Source organism: Pelophylax lessonae (assembly GCF_965119305.1).
Source record: "Pelophylax lessonae genome assembly, chromosome: 12".
NCBI lineage: Eukaryota > Metazoa > Chordata > Amphibia > Anura > Ranidae > Pelophylax > Pelophylax lessonae.
In genome coordinates, this window is record NC_138779.1 from 84,839,467 (window position 1) to 84,853,633 (window position 14,167).

A 14,167-nucleotide genomic window follows, 5' to 3' on the forward strand; every position below is an offset into this window, starting at 1 on the left:
AACAGAAGGCCTAATACTCAAAACTGTTAATTATGAATACTCATCTATAAGTGTATTGAATTAGAGTAAATGTTAATGCCGGCCTGTATAAAAGTTTATAGAATATAAGCTATACATAGACATGGGCCGGATGACCCCCGTTTCGGTTCGTGGCAGAACTTTTGAACATCGCAAACGTTCGGAACTGAATAACAAACCCCTTTGAAGTCTATAGGACCCGAACTGTAAAAATCAGAAGTGCCCATTTTGAAGGCTTATTTGCAAGAAATTGGGCATACAAATGGTATGGGGGTATGGGTACTGCCCTGGGGCACATGTATCAATGAACACAAAGTTTGTAAAACATAATTTTTAAATGAGCAGTGATTTACTGATGCTTAAAGTGAAACCATAAAAACGAGAAAACAAAAATGAAAAATTCCTTTAAATAAAATGCCATGGGGGTACCCTTAGTCTGCCTGTAAAGTGGCATATCTTTACCGTGTATAGAACCTGCTGCAGCAATAATGAAATTTATAAAGCCAAAAAAAATGACATTTTCCCTGCAAGCTTTCTTTATTTTGTAAACAATGGTTTAGGGAGCCAGTCTGTATGAGGAGGCCACAATTTAGTGCATTCGGAAAAAAATGAGAGATTTTTTGGATAAATTCTGGTGTTTCTTTCTCAGGCTTTGGATAGAAGTAACAGGTGCAGAAAAATTGGGCTTTGGGTAGTGGTGGTGCCTTCACACCATAACCCTATAGAGGTACTCTTAATGAAAGCAAGAATTGCCCTTGCTGTCAAAAATTGGACAAGGAGGCAGAATAAGCCACTCTGGCACCTGCGGTGGACTGCGCACAAGACTCTGCTTGGGTGATGGAGGATGAGGATGGTTTAGTAAGCCAGTCCATAGCACGGCCAACATCACTAAACAGAGGAAATGATGCCCTATCTGAGGATGGCACCGACGCTGCTGGCCCTCTCACAGTGCCATGGGAACATCCGCCTGTCCTTGTTGGCCTCCCAGACATAATGGAGGGGGGGCTTTTTACCAAAATGTAACAAATATTGGTAAATGTATACGTGGGTGCACTGTAATCAATTGAAAGTGGTGTTTGGTGCACTTTAACTTGAGTACTCGATACACAAACACACTACAATATACTGCAGTAAAACTGCACTCACTGAAATATACTGCGTTAAACGTTCAGTAACGCACTGCAATATACTGCAGTAAACCTGCAATAACGCATTGAAATATACTGTGATTAAAGCGTAGTAACACACTGCAATATACTGTGTTAAACATGCACTACTGCACCGCAATAATGCACTAAAATATACTGCTTTAAACATGCAGTATTGCACTGCAATATAATGCGTTAAACGTACACTACTGTACTGCAATATACTGCTGTAAATCTGCAATAATGCACTGAAATATGCTACGGTGAACGTGCAGGAATGCACTGAAAAATACTGCAGTAAACCTGCAATAATGCACTGCAATATACTACGGTAAACGCGCAGTAACAAATTTAAATATACTGCAGTAAACCTGCTTAATGCACTGCAATATACTACAGTAAATGTGCATTAACACACTGAAATACACTGCAGGAAACCTTTCCTGATTAAATAAAATGACTTTAACTCTCACACTGTACTATCACTAGATTCACACTAATGTGACACTAAAGTAAAAAGGAATGGTCCCACTACACTCACACTGCACTATCACTAGATTCACACTAAACTGACACTCTACACCACAGGTGTCAAACACAAGGCCTGCGGGACGAATGTGGCTCCCCAGGCCATTTCATGTGGCCCTCGCACCTCTCCTGCAGCTGCGGCACCCCCCTTGTCTCGGCCCAACCTTGTCTCTGTAGTCAGCAGCAGAGAAGACAGAACTTCTTTGGCAGATTCTGCACTCCTCTGTGCAGCTGCAGAAAGGCTCGTCTTTGCCCATCCCTTCTCAGCAGTCCGCAGCAGAGAGGAGAACAGAACTCCTCTTACAGATCCTGCATCTCTCAGTGCAGCCGCAACACCACCTTGCCTTTGCCTCCCCTGGTCTCAGCATTTAGCAGACTCTGGAAGCTGAGTCCAGCCCTTCTCTGGTTCTCCTCCGGACCCTGCACTTCTTCCCAAATGCACCCGCATCTTCTTTCTGGCAGCAGCACAAGGTAAGGGGGTGCATTGTGATGTAAGGAAGGTTGGGTGACTCTTGGCATCTCTTGTAAGGGTTCAAAGGGGCATGGGGTGCTCTGGACATCTAAACTTATAGATATAACCGGCCCTTTGAGGGCAGCCATAATGCTGATGCAGCCCATGATGAAATGAGTTTAACACCCCTGCTCTACACTCTACAATAGTACACTATAGCATACTAACTCGCTAGTAGCATTGAACAGAGCCCTGTTCTATCTCTCTCCACGCCAGTATCACACTGCAAATGGCGCAATGGGAAGAATATTTCTATAGTGTGGGCTGGGACTAAGAGCAATGAGCCATGATTGGATAGAGTCATCATCACAGTGTCAAGTCATGGCTCTGACAGTGCTATTTTCCCTGATTGGGCAAAGCTTTTATTGCTTCAGCCAATCAGAGCTTTCAATGCATTGTGCGGCGGCGCAGTGCATTGTGGTTGTTCGGCAGGCCGAAAAAATGGTCAAACGACCAGATAATTTAGGTGTTCGTCGAACGGGTGAACAGCCAATGTTCGGCCTGAACTCATGGTAAAGCAGAACAGGCAAACAGCTAAACACATAGCTTAAAGCAGTATAAAACCCCCCAAAAATATATTCTAGTGTTTGTCAATTCTTTAATGCGGTGGCTGCATTTGTTTTCTTTTTTAGGCTTGTTTTCCTTTATTTTCACATTGTTCATCTGGCCAGTAAATCTGTTATTTTTCAAAGTCCTTTAACAGACCAAGCTTGCAATGGTCAGCTTTTATTCATGTATATAAAACCTTTATCCCAAAAGGAGAAAAATGCTGTTGCTGTAACTGCCTAAAAAGTGTTGGGTGGAGTTTGGCTTTAATTGGTTAGTCAAGCCTTAATCTACTAGTGCTTCTAAAACAACCCCTACCCAGAATGAAAGTGTTGCTGTCCAAAGGTGTCTCTGATGGTTCTCCGATGGAGACACACAGGAAGTGTCCTTTTTTTTTGCGGATGATTTGCGGATATAATGTAAGTCAATGGCATTGCGGATGTCAGCGGAATACCATCCGCTGACATCCGATTTTCTTCCTTTCAGTTCTGTTACGTTTTTTGGAACGGAACAGAACCCTATTTTTCCTCCGTTCAAAAAACGGAAAGGAAGGAAAATCGGATGTCAGCGGTGTCATCCGCTGACATCCGCAATGCCCATAGACTTACATTATGTCCGCATATCATCCACAAACGGATGGGATGATATGCGGACTTACGGAGCGGATGACACAACTGTCATCCGCTCCGTGAGAAAAAAAAAAATCCCGCAGCGGACAAAAACAGCGGAGCTGCCGTGTGAAAGAGGCCTTACTGGACGAATCACCCCTGGAAAATAAAGGAACAAAAGTCTAAAAATGGAAAACTAATGCAGCCATCACATTTAAGGAATGGTAAGCTGCAATATATTACAGTTTTGTTTTTGGATTTAATGCCATTTTAACCACTTCCCGTCCGCTCTATAGGCAATTGACGACGGGAAGGTGGTTGTATTATCCTGATCCGCCGTCATATGACGTCAGGCAGGATAATGCGCTCTGCACGCCCCCGGGGGGGGTCGCAGAGTGGTAATCGGTGCTGTGGTGTGTCACTCTGACACACTGCATCTCCGATCTCGGTAAAGAGCCTACTGACGGAGGCTTTTTACCATGTGACCAGCTGTGACCATGACCACCACGGATGCCCACTATAGCCACCAGGGATGGCAATCAGGGCTCAGGGAGCCTGCCAGTGCCCTCCCCATCAGTGCTGCCCACCATTGCCATCTATCAGTGCTGCCCACCAGTGCCCATCATTGCCATCTATCAGTGCTGAACACCAGTGCCCATTATTGCCCACCAGTGCTGCCTATCAGTGCCGCCTATCAGTGCTCATCAGTGCCCACCAATGCTGCATACAATTGCTACCCATCAGTGCCCATCAGTGCTGCCTATCAGTGCTGCATATCAGTGCCATCCCCATCAGTGCCTGTCAGTGCGGCCGCATCAGTGCTCATCAGTGCAGGAAAAAATATATCTATTTACAACATAAACAAAAAAACTTTTTTTTTTTTTTTTCAAACTTTTCGTTTTATTTATTTGTGTAGCAAAAAAGAAAAAACCTTGCAGTGATGAAATACATCACTGCAAAAATGCATACCTGCTTATTAAATTAACATTCCAAGTTATACGTAGTTCTGTGCTGCTAGCTTTAAAATTTACAAACATGCATATCATTTTAGCTTATATCTCTGGATCTGCAGATTGTTTTGAAGTGTGTTTTTTACTGAAGGTAATGTCTTTTTTTGCAGGTTTCATCACATTCTCAGTTTGATTTGTCTAGGTTTGTGACAGGTTTACTTACATTATACCAGGAACCTTTTTTAAATATAAGCTCTGATATAACTTCTATTTTTACAAGCTCTATATTTTACAGTCTTACAAATATGTAAATGCTGCCCCTAGTGGTTATCTGTTTATAAGGGAATTTAAGTAGCAGATCTAAACCGACAATATTTTTATTATACAGGATTTATATAACGCCGTCAGTTTGCGCATCGCTTTACAATATGAGGGAAGACACTACAGTTAAAATACAATTCAATACAGGAGGAATTAGAGGACCCTGCTAGTTAGAGCTTACAATATTGGTCCTTTCCCAGCCCCTTTGCCACTAACACCCCTCAAGCACTTACTTGTTGACATGACTGGAATCTCCATGTACCAGCTTGATGCATCCAGGTCTAAGTTGTGACCAGGAGCAGGGTTTCTGTGAGGGAGAGGCACTAATTGCTTGCTTAAGCAGAGGCAGTGCCCCTGAATCACACAGATCCTTCTTCCCTTTCCTGTGGCTTATAACTGGAAATTTTCAGGAAGCAGCAGGTCACTGGTAAATAGACTGAGGTTTGTCCTGCCATCAGGTGTGTATTTTAATGGTGTTAGTGGGCATTTTACATAAGGGAGCTGCAGAGGAGATGACACTGTAGTACATCCGTGTTACCGTTTTATTCACTTGCCCTCCGGAAGGTTTACCCCCCCCCCCCCTTCATGACCAGGCCATTTTTTGCTATACAGCACTGTGTTACTTGAACTGACAATTGTGCAGCTGTGCGACCCTGCACCCAAATAAAATGTATGTCCTTTTTTCCCCACAATTATCGCTTTCTTTTGGTGGTATTTGACCACCTTTTTATTTTTTGCACTATAAACAAAAAAAGACTATTTTGAAAAAAAAAAAAAAAAACAATATTTTTTACTTCTCTAAAATATCCAATTAAAAAATGTAAAAAATCTAATTTATTCATCAATTTAGGCCAATATGTATTCTGCTACATATTTTAGGTAAACAAAATCCCAATAAGCGTATATTGATTGGTTTGTGCAAATGTTTAGCGTCTACAAACTATGGGATAGATTTATTGCGTTTTTTTATTAGTAATGGTGGCACTAAGGGACTTCAAGCAGAACTGCGATATTGCAGTGGACAAATTGGACACTTTTGACACTTTTTTGGGGACCATTGACACTAATACAGTGATCAGTGCTAAAAAATACACTGCCACTGTACTAATGACACTGGCTGGGAAGGGGTTAACATCAGGGGCCATCAAAGGGTTAAATGTGTTCCTAGGGAGTGTATTTGTACTGTGGGGAAGCAGAGATCCGTGCTTAGCTTAGCAGAAACACAAGATCACTGCCTTCTCAGGTCAGAGAACGCCATTTTGCTTGTGCCTCAACCAATCGGCGGGTCCCGGTGGACATTGTGTGACGGGAAGCACACCACAGATGTTGTGAACCCAACAGCTTACTGCTGATGGTCGATGGCTCAGAGAAGCAGCTACACAGGGTCGCAGCCACGATCCTGCACAGAGAGCTAGAGCATAAGATTCCCCAGGGTGCAGAGTCTAAGAGCCAGCAGGTTTTCACCATAGCCTCTGATGGTGAGGATGGACTTGGCTGCAGCTGACTCCAGGTTGTGGCCCTTTGAGTCTCCCAGCGCATGCTCACAGCTGGCTCTGGTGGATGTAGAGGAAGCAGCACTCCAGGGCAACAAGGAATAGTTGGGAGAACAAGCCAAAGGTTGTGGCAACAAGCAGACAGGGATGTCAGAAGGATGAGCCGAAGGTCAGGGCAAAAAGCAGACAGGGATGGTTAGGCAAACAACCTCAGATGTAAAGATCAGATGTAGAGCACACGGCAAGAAACACTCAGGGAACCCTTCACACAATTGTTGCTCGGGCAAGGCTGGCTTGCAGTGCGCGGGTTAATAAAGTGTTTCCTGTTAGAGGCTGAGGTGAAGCCATGCTGGGAGAAGATTGCTTAAACACACAGGTGTGAGAGCACGGTCCCTAAAGCTGATACACAGATCAGAGAGGTAAGCAGACAGTCAGGGCATGAAACATTACTGCAGATTCATGACGGTGTACAGGAGAGGGAGGGCTACGCTTTGGCGACAGCAGATGTGTCTTCCTTGTATACCATTATCTCCCACAGACACGGCTATGAAGCAGTGGATACCTTTTTACAACAGGATCCCAGCATGTTGCCTATGCAGCACACTTTTATTTTGCGATTGCTATCATTCGCCATGGAACACTGTTATTTTTAGTTTGGCGACGCCTTCTATTTACAAAAGAGAGGTGTTGCCATGGGCGCAAAATTTGCACCTAACATGGCTAATCTCTTTATGGCCAAATGGGAGGAGGACATTGTCTATAATGGCCAGAGACCAGAGCTCTTCCTATGGAGGTGATATTTAGACAATGTCCTCCTAGTTTGGGATGAAGATGTACAATCCTTGAATGACTTTATAAACCAATTGCATAACTCTTTGGGTATAATGCTGCAGCATGAGGCAACTAATCAAAAGGTCCTCTTCTTGGACCTGAACATAGAGCTCAGGAATGGTGCATTGGCTACCACTACTTCACCTCTTCAAGGAGACAGACCGTAATATTTTCATAGGCCAGGGATGTTGTCATCTTCCTTCCTGGCTTAGGTCTGTTCCGAAAAGTCAGTTCCTTAGGGTGCATCCGAACTGTACTGTCCTTGAAGATTATCAACAGCAGGCCTCTAATGTATGTTGAGCTCCAGATTTGTTGATAGAGGCTATAACCCTTGTGAACTTGAAAGGATTGCCTCGGAGGTTGATAGTCTTGATAGAGTTAAGCTATTGGAAGATAAGCCCAAAATAGAGAGAGACATTAACCAATTTGGGTTCTCTTTTATCACCACGTATTCTAATCAATATTGTGATATTAAACGTATCTTTTATAGACATTGGAAGGTTCTAAAGAACGACAGACTGTTGGGTCCTATATTAGCTGATAACCCCCAGGTGATGTTTTATTGTGTGCAGCCTTTAAGACTATATGTAGCCCTCAATGTAATAGATAATCCCAAGAGAACTACCTTTTTTCATGACCTAAAAGGTTTCTTCTCTTGCACGAAATGTGCGGTTTGTTGGGTTAATTCTTTAACTCCGAGGAGGATGTGTAATTTTCAGTCCGTGGTAACTTCCAGAATATATGAGATTAGATCATTTATTACTTGTTCTTATAAGAATGTAGTTTATCTTTTACAGTGCCCCTGCAGCCCTCAATATGTGGGCCGCACTATCAGAACTATGCAAATTAGAGTAAATGAACATCTAGGTCAGTGTTTTTCAACTCCGGTCCTCAGGGCACACTAACAGGCCAGGTTTGCAAGAAAACTGAAATACATCACAGGTGATATCATTTGCTGCTCAGTGATTGCAGTATACTAGTCTGCATCTCCCCAAGGTAATACTTAAAATCTGGCCTGTTAGTGTGCCCTGAGGACCGGAGTTGGGAAACACTGATCTAGGTAATATTAGACGAGGGTTTCCTGGACATAGCATGTCTAAGCACAATGCACAGTAAAAACCCAGAGGGTACTCTTATTCTGGGCATTGACAAGTTCTCGCCACATTGGAGAGGGAGTCATATCCGGCGAGAAATCTCCACAATGGAGACTCGCTGGATATATGACCTCAAGTCTTATCGACCATTGGGGATGAATATTGAATGGGATGTGAATTGTTTTTTAAATAGTGGTTGATGTTTACCATTAATTTCAATGTTGTTTTTTATGATATATTTTGGGATTGTATAATTTTTATATGCATCATTACTTTGATGCATATGTTTAGGATTCAAACCTGTTTTTTTTTTTTTTTTTGCTTTATTTATGTCATATGTAATTTATCCACAAGATGGAGCACTTCTCTTTGCATAACATCAAGTTTAGCTTTTAAAAGTAAGGGTTGGGTCACTATATTAAAATGGAACTTTCACAGTTGGGGATCTCACTGATGAGTGCTCCCTATTTATCTTATTAATTTGGTAGGGTTATATAATTTCGTGTTCGCACAATCTTAAGTGTTAGCGTGAATAATAGAGGTTTTCCTTCCACTCTTTGGAACGCATTGTTTAGTGCAAGCTTGTTATGTGTAATTTCCGGATGGTCATTTCTGGCTTGTACTCTATTTATATCGTGTTTCCGTCCATCCGCCACGCCTCTGAGGACATCAGTATATGGCGCGTAAGACGGGACGGGACTGGATGACGTAAGCACGCTTGCCGCGGCCATCTTTATTTTGTTCTGATATGCCTTATTAAGTTTCTACTGTAGCTTTTTGGACAACCCTATTCCAAAAAAGTTGGGACACTGTACAAATTGTAAGTAAAAAAGGAATGGACTAATTTACAAATCTCATAAACTTATATTTTAGTCACAATATAATATAGATAACATATTCAAATGTTGAAAGGGAGACATTTTGAAATGTCATGCCAAATATTGGCTCATTTTGGATTTCATGAGAGCTACACATTCTAAAAAAGTTGGGACAGGTAGCAATAAGAGGCCGGAAAAGTTACATTTACATATAAGGAACAGCTGGAGGACCAATTTGCAACTTATTAAGTCAATTGGCAACATGATTGGGTATAAAAAGAGCCTCTCAGCGTGGCAGTGTCTCTCAGAAGTCAAGATGGGCAGAGGATCACCAATTCCCCCAATGCTGCGGTGAAAAATAGTGGAGCAATATCAGAAAAGGAGTTTCTCAGAGAAAAATTGCAAAGAGTTTAAAGTTATCATCATCTACAGTGCATAATATCATCCAGATTCAGAGAATCTGGAACAATCTCTGTGCGTAAGGGTCAAGGCTGGAAAACCATACTAGATGCCCGTGATCTTCGGGCCCTTAGACGGCACTGCATCACATACAGGAATGCTGCTGTAATGGAAATCACAACATGGGCTCAGGAATACTTCCAGAAAACATTGTCGGTGAACACAATCCACCGTACCATTCGCCATTGCCGGGTAAAACTCTATAGGCCAAAAAAGAAGCCATATCTAAACATGATCCAGAAGCGCAGGCATTTTCTCTGGGCCAAGGCTCATTTAAAATGGACTGTGGCAAAGTGGAAAACTGTTCTGTGGTCAGACAAATCAAAATTTGAAGTTCTTTTTGGAAAACTGGGATGCCATGGCATCCGGACTAAGGAGGACAAGGACAACCCAAGTTGTTATCAGTGCTAAGTTCAGAAGACTGCATATCTGATGGTATGGGGTTTTATGAGTGTGTGTGGCATGGGCAGCTTACACATCTGGAAAGGCACCATCAATGCTGAAAGGTATATCCAAGTTCTAGAACAACATATGCTCCCATCTAGACGTCGTCTCTTTCAGGGAAGACCTTGCATTTTCCAACATGTGTAACGTTCTATGCGTTTTTGGTTAATGAATGGATTTGCAGCTGCAGAATTGTTACACTCAGTAGTCGTGTAGAGATTCTGTTGAACAACATATCCAACTCTCAGGACTTCATCATCGTGCACAGCCTGTTTATGCAATATACATACACCCAATATGATGTTACTGGAGTAATAGAATATGAGAGAGTATATAGGTGAGAGACAGGCTATGATATGGTGATGAAGTCCTGAGAGTTGGATATGTTGTTCAACAGAATCTCTACACGACTACTGAGTGTAACAATTCTGCAGCTGCAAATCCATTCATTAACCAAAAACGCATAGAACGTTACAGATTGAACGAACCTGAAAAATATGGATTCAGCAGAATTGTCAACTCAAGTGACACAGTTAACACAACAAGTAAATGAATTAATACTTGCTCTTACGGAAGTAAAAGAAGGAAATCAGACATTGAGACAGCAGATAGGCCGTATTTCACAGCCTACTGCCGCTCAACTCCCAGAACCTCTTGTCTTCTTACCAGACAGGTTTGATGGTTCCCGTTCCTCTTTTCTTTTTTTTCGGATGGATTGTGAGCTACTATTTATCCTTAAGCCCAGGACCTATCATAATGACTTTATTAAAGTGCATGCTGCCATTAATTTGCTTTCTGGCAAAATGAAAACGTGGGCATACCAGAAACTGCAAGAAAAAAGTCCGATCCTAGACAATTGGGAATCATTTACAATTGCGATGCACTCCCAGTGTCTCCCCTCCCAAAAATCTACTCCTAAACCTGCTCCAGGTAACCGCAGACCCCGGCTACCTAGGGAAAAAAGGAAACCAAATGAATATGGTCATCCTGCCTGGTCATGGTCCAAGCCTGCCTTAAACAGTCAGCCTTGTCACTCTGACACATCTCATTTGAACCCTGATCCTACAGAAATTGATGAGGAGCCTATGGAGATTGGTGCCGTACATACTAAGTTGTCCTTACAAAAAAAAAGATCACAGAAGAATCTGTGGCCTTTGTTTTTATTGTGGAGAAGGGGGACATTTCATTACATCTTGCCCAACCCGACCCCCTAGGCCTAAGGCTCTCCCAATGGAGGCCAGGCGAATCCGAACTGTCTTCCCTGAAAAACAGCCTGGAAATTGCCAAGGCTGTTGCCAGCCCTGTCCCCGTTCTATATCAGAGAAGGACACCCAGAAATTGGCAGATGTCGGTATAGATACTCCTATTTTGGCAAGCACACTTATAGCTCCCAATGAAAACATTGAGATTCTTGCACCTGACTGCGTACGCGCTTCTAATTGCACAGTGGTACATAGGAAGGATCTGAGGTTATTTGAAGAAGCATTGGTTGCTATGTCTACTTCGGATGTTTATGCGTCCGATTTTAGTGAGGGGTTCATATAGCAGACAACCTGATCCGATTTTCACATCGGTTACCAACCTGATCCGATTCTCGTATCGGCAACAAGTCCTATCCGATTCTCACATCGGTTACCAACCTGATCCGATTCTCGTATCGGCAACAAGTCCTATCCGATTCCCACATCGGTTACCAACCTGATCCGATTCTCGTATCGGCAACAAGTCCTATCCGATTCTCACATCGGTTACCAACCTGATCCGATTCTCGTATCGGCAACAAGTCCTATCCGATTCCCACATCGGTTACCAACCTGATCCGATTCTCGTATCGGCAACAAGTCCTATCCGATTCCCACATCGGTTACCAACCTGATCCGATTCTCGTATCGGCAACAAGTCCTATCCGATTCCCACATCGGTTACCAACCTGATCCGATTCTCGTATCGGCAACCAGTTTTTTTCCGATTCTCGTATCGGCAACCAGTCCTACCCGATTCTCATATCGGCAACCAGTTTTATCCGATTCTCACATCGGCAACCAAGGGGTTCATATAGCAGACAACCTGATCCGATTCTCGTATCGGCAACAAGTCCTATCCGATTCTCACATCGGTTACCAACCTGATCCGATTCTCGTATCGGCAACAAGTCCTATCCGATTCCCACATTGGTTACCAACCTGATCCGATTCTCGTATCGGCAACAAGGGATCCGATTCTCACATCGGTTACCAACCTGATCCGATTCTCGTATCGGCAACAAGTCCTATCCGATTCTCACATCGGTTACCAACGTGATCCGATTCTCGTATCGGCAACAAGTTTTTTCCGATTCTCATATCGGCAACTAGTCTTATCCGATTCTCGTATCGGCAACAAGTCCTATCCGATTCTCACATCGGCAACTAGTCTTATCCGATTCTCACATCGGCAACCAGTTTTTTCCGATTCTCACATCGGCAACCAGTTTTTTTCCGATTCTCACATCGGCAACCAGTCTTATCCGATTCTCACATCGGCAACCAGTCTTATCCGATTCTCACATCGGCAACCAGTTTTTTTCCGATTCTCACATCGGCAACCAGTTTTTTCCGATTCTCACATCGGCAACCAGTTTTTTTCCGATTTTTCACATCGGCAACCAGTCTTATCCGATTCTCACATCGGCAACTAGTCTTATCCGATTCTCATATCGGCAACCAGTCTTATCCGATTCTCACATCGGTTACCTACCTGATCCGATTCTCGTATCGGCAACCAGTCCTACCCGATTCTCACATCGGCAACCAGTCTTATCCGATTCTCACATCGGCAACCAGTCTTATCCGATTCTCACATCGGCAACCAGTCTTATCCGATTCTCACATCGGCAACCAGTTTTTTTCCGATTCTCACATCGGCAACCAGTCTTTTTCCGATTCTCACATCGGCAACCAGCTTTTTCCGATTCTTACATCGACAACCAGCCTTAGAGGCCTTCCGGAGCCGGCCTTACGGGGGGGGGGGGTACTGTAAGATCCTGGCACTCTCAGTGCCTCCTATCACATCATTTCCGGGTGCGTTCCATCTACCTAGGTAGATGGAGTGCATATAGGTGTGTTTCCCTTTAAGAGTGCTGACATCATCATGAGGCGCCGGACTGAACAGCTATTTAAACCACCGGCTTTCACTCACATGTGTTCGTTCAATGTGCCTTGATGCTTACCTTGTCTTGTGCTGCCGGAGCTTCCAGCTATACCCTTTACCTGAACTGAACCGGAACCTCGCTACGGATCCCGTATCTCGCTACCGGATCACTCCTTACTACTGGACTTTGCTACTGCTAACTATCTAGTGATAAGTACCCCACAGGGGATCCCTTACTAACTTTACTTCACTATCATCTACTGCATATATCAAGACTATCTCTATCTAAGCTACTCCCATCATCTGCATAGATTGTGAGCTCTTGGGACTACCATCAACTATCTTTGCACTGGGTTACTCTATCTTCTATACATGATTGTTAGAACCTATCTGCATACTACCATCACCTACCACTCTCTTGAATACTATTACTGAGTGCTCACCATACTATCGCCTGTCTCTCACCTCTATACTATCATATATTCTATCACTCCAGGAACATCATATAGAGTGTATGTATATTGCATAACCAGGCTGTGCACGGTGATGAAGTCCTGAGAGTTGGATATGTTGTTCAACAGAATCTCTACACGACTACTGAGTGTAACAATTCTGCAGCTGCAAATCCATTCACTAACAAAAAACGCATGAGCGTTACAACATGACAATGTCAGGCCACATACTGCATCAATTACAACATCATGGCTGCATAGAAGAAGGATCTGGGTACTGAAATGGCCAGCCTGCAGTCCAGATCTTTCACCCATAGAAAACATCTGGCACATCATAAAGAGGAAGATGCGACAAAGAAGACCTAAGTCAGTTGAGCCACTAGAAGCCTGTATTAGACAAGAATGGAACAACATACTCCTCAGTCCCCAGACGTTTGCAGACTGTTATAAAAAGAAGAGGGGATTCCACACAGTGGTAAACATGGCCTTGTCCCAACTTTTTTGAAATGTGTTGATGCCATGAAATTTAAAATCAACTTATTATTCCCTTAAAACTATTAATTTTCTCAGTTTAAACATTTGATATGTCATCTATGTTGTATTCTGAATAAAATAATAAAATATTGAAATTTGAAACTTACACATCATTGCATTCTGTTTTTATTCACATTTTGTACAGTGTCCCAATTTTTTTGGAATCGGGCTTGAACACTATTGCCGTGTCCTTTGTATCCCTTGAGGTAAAAAGGTCACTGATTGTTACACATACCGTTGGGGACTTTCATCTACAGGATCTTAGAACACGTGTCATAATTTT

At 43.0% G+C, this 14,167-nt stretch overlaps 1 protein-coding gene across 1 annotated transcript in view; it reads left to right on the top strand.

Annotated features, from left to right (window-relative positions):
• CFAP74 (cilia and flagella associated protein 74) overlaps nucleotides 1-14,167 on the top strand; it is a 385,998-nt gene that overhangs the window by 304,361 nt on the left and 67,470 nt on the right. The gene's annotated exons all lie outside the window — the stretch shown is intronic.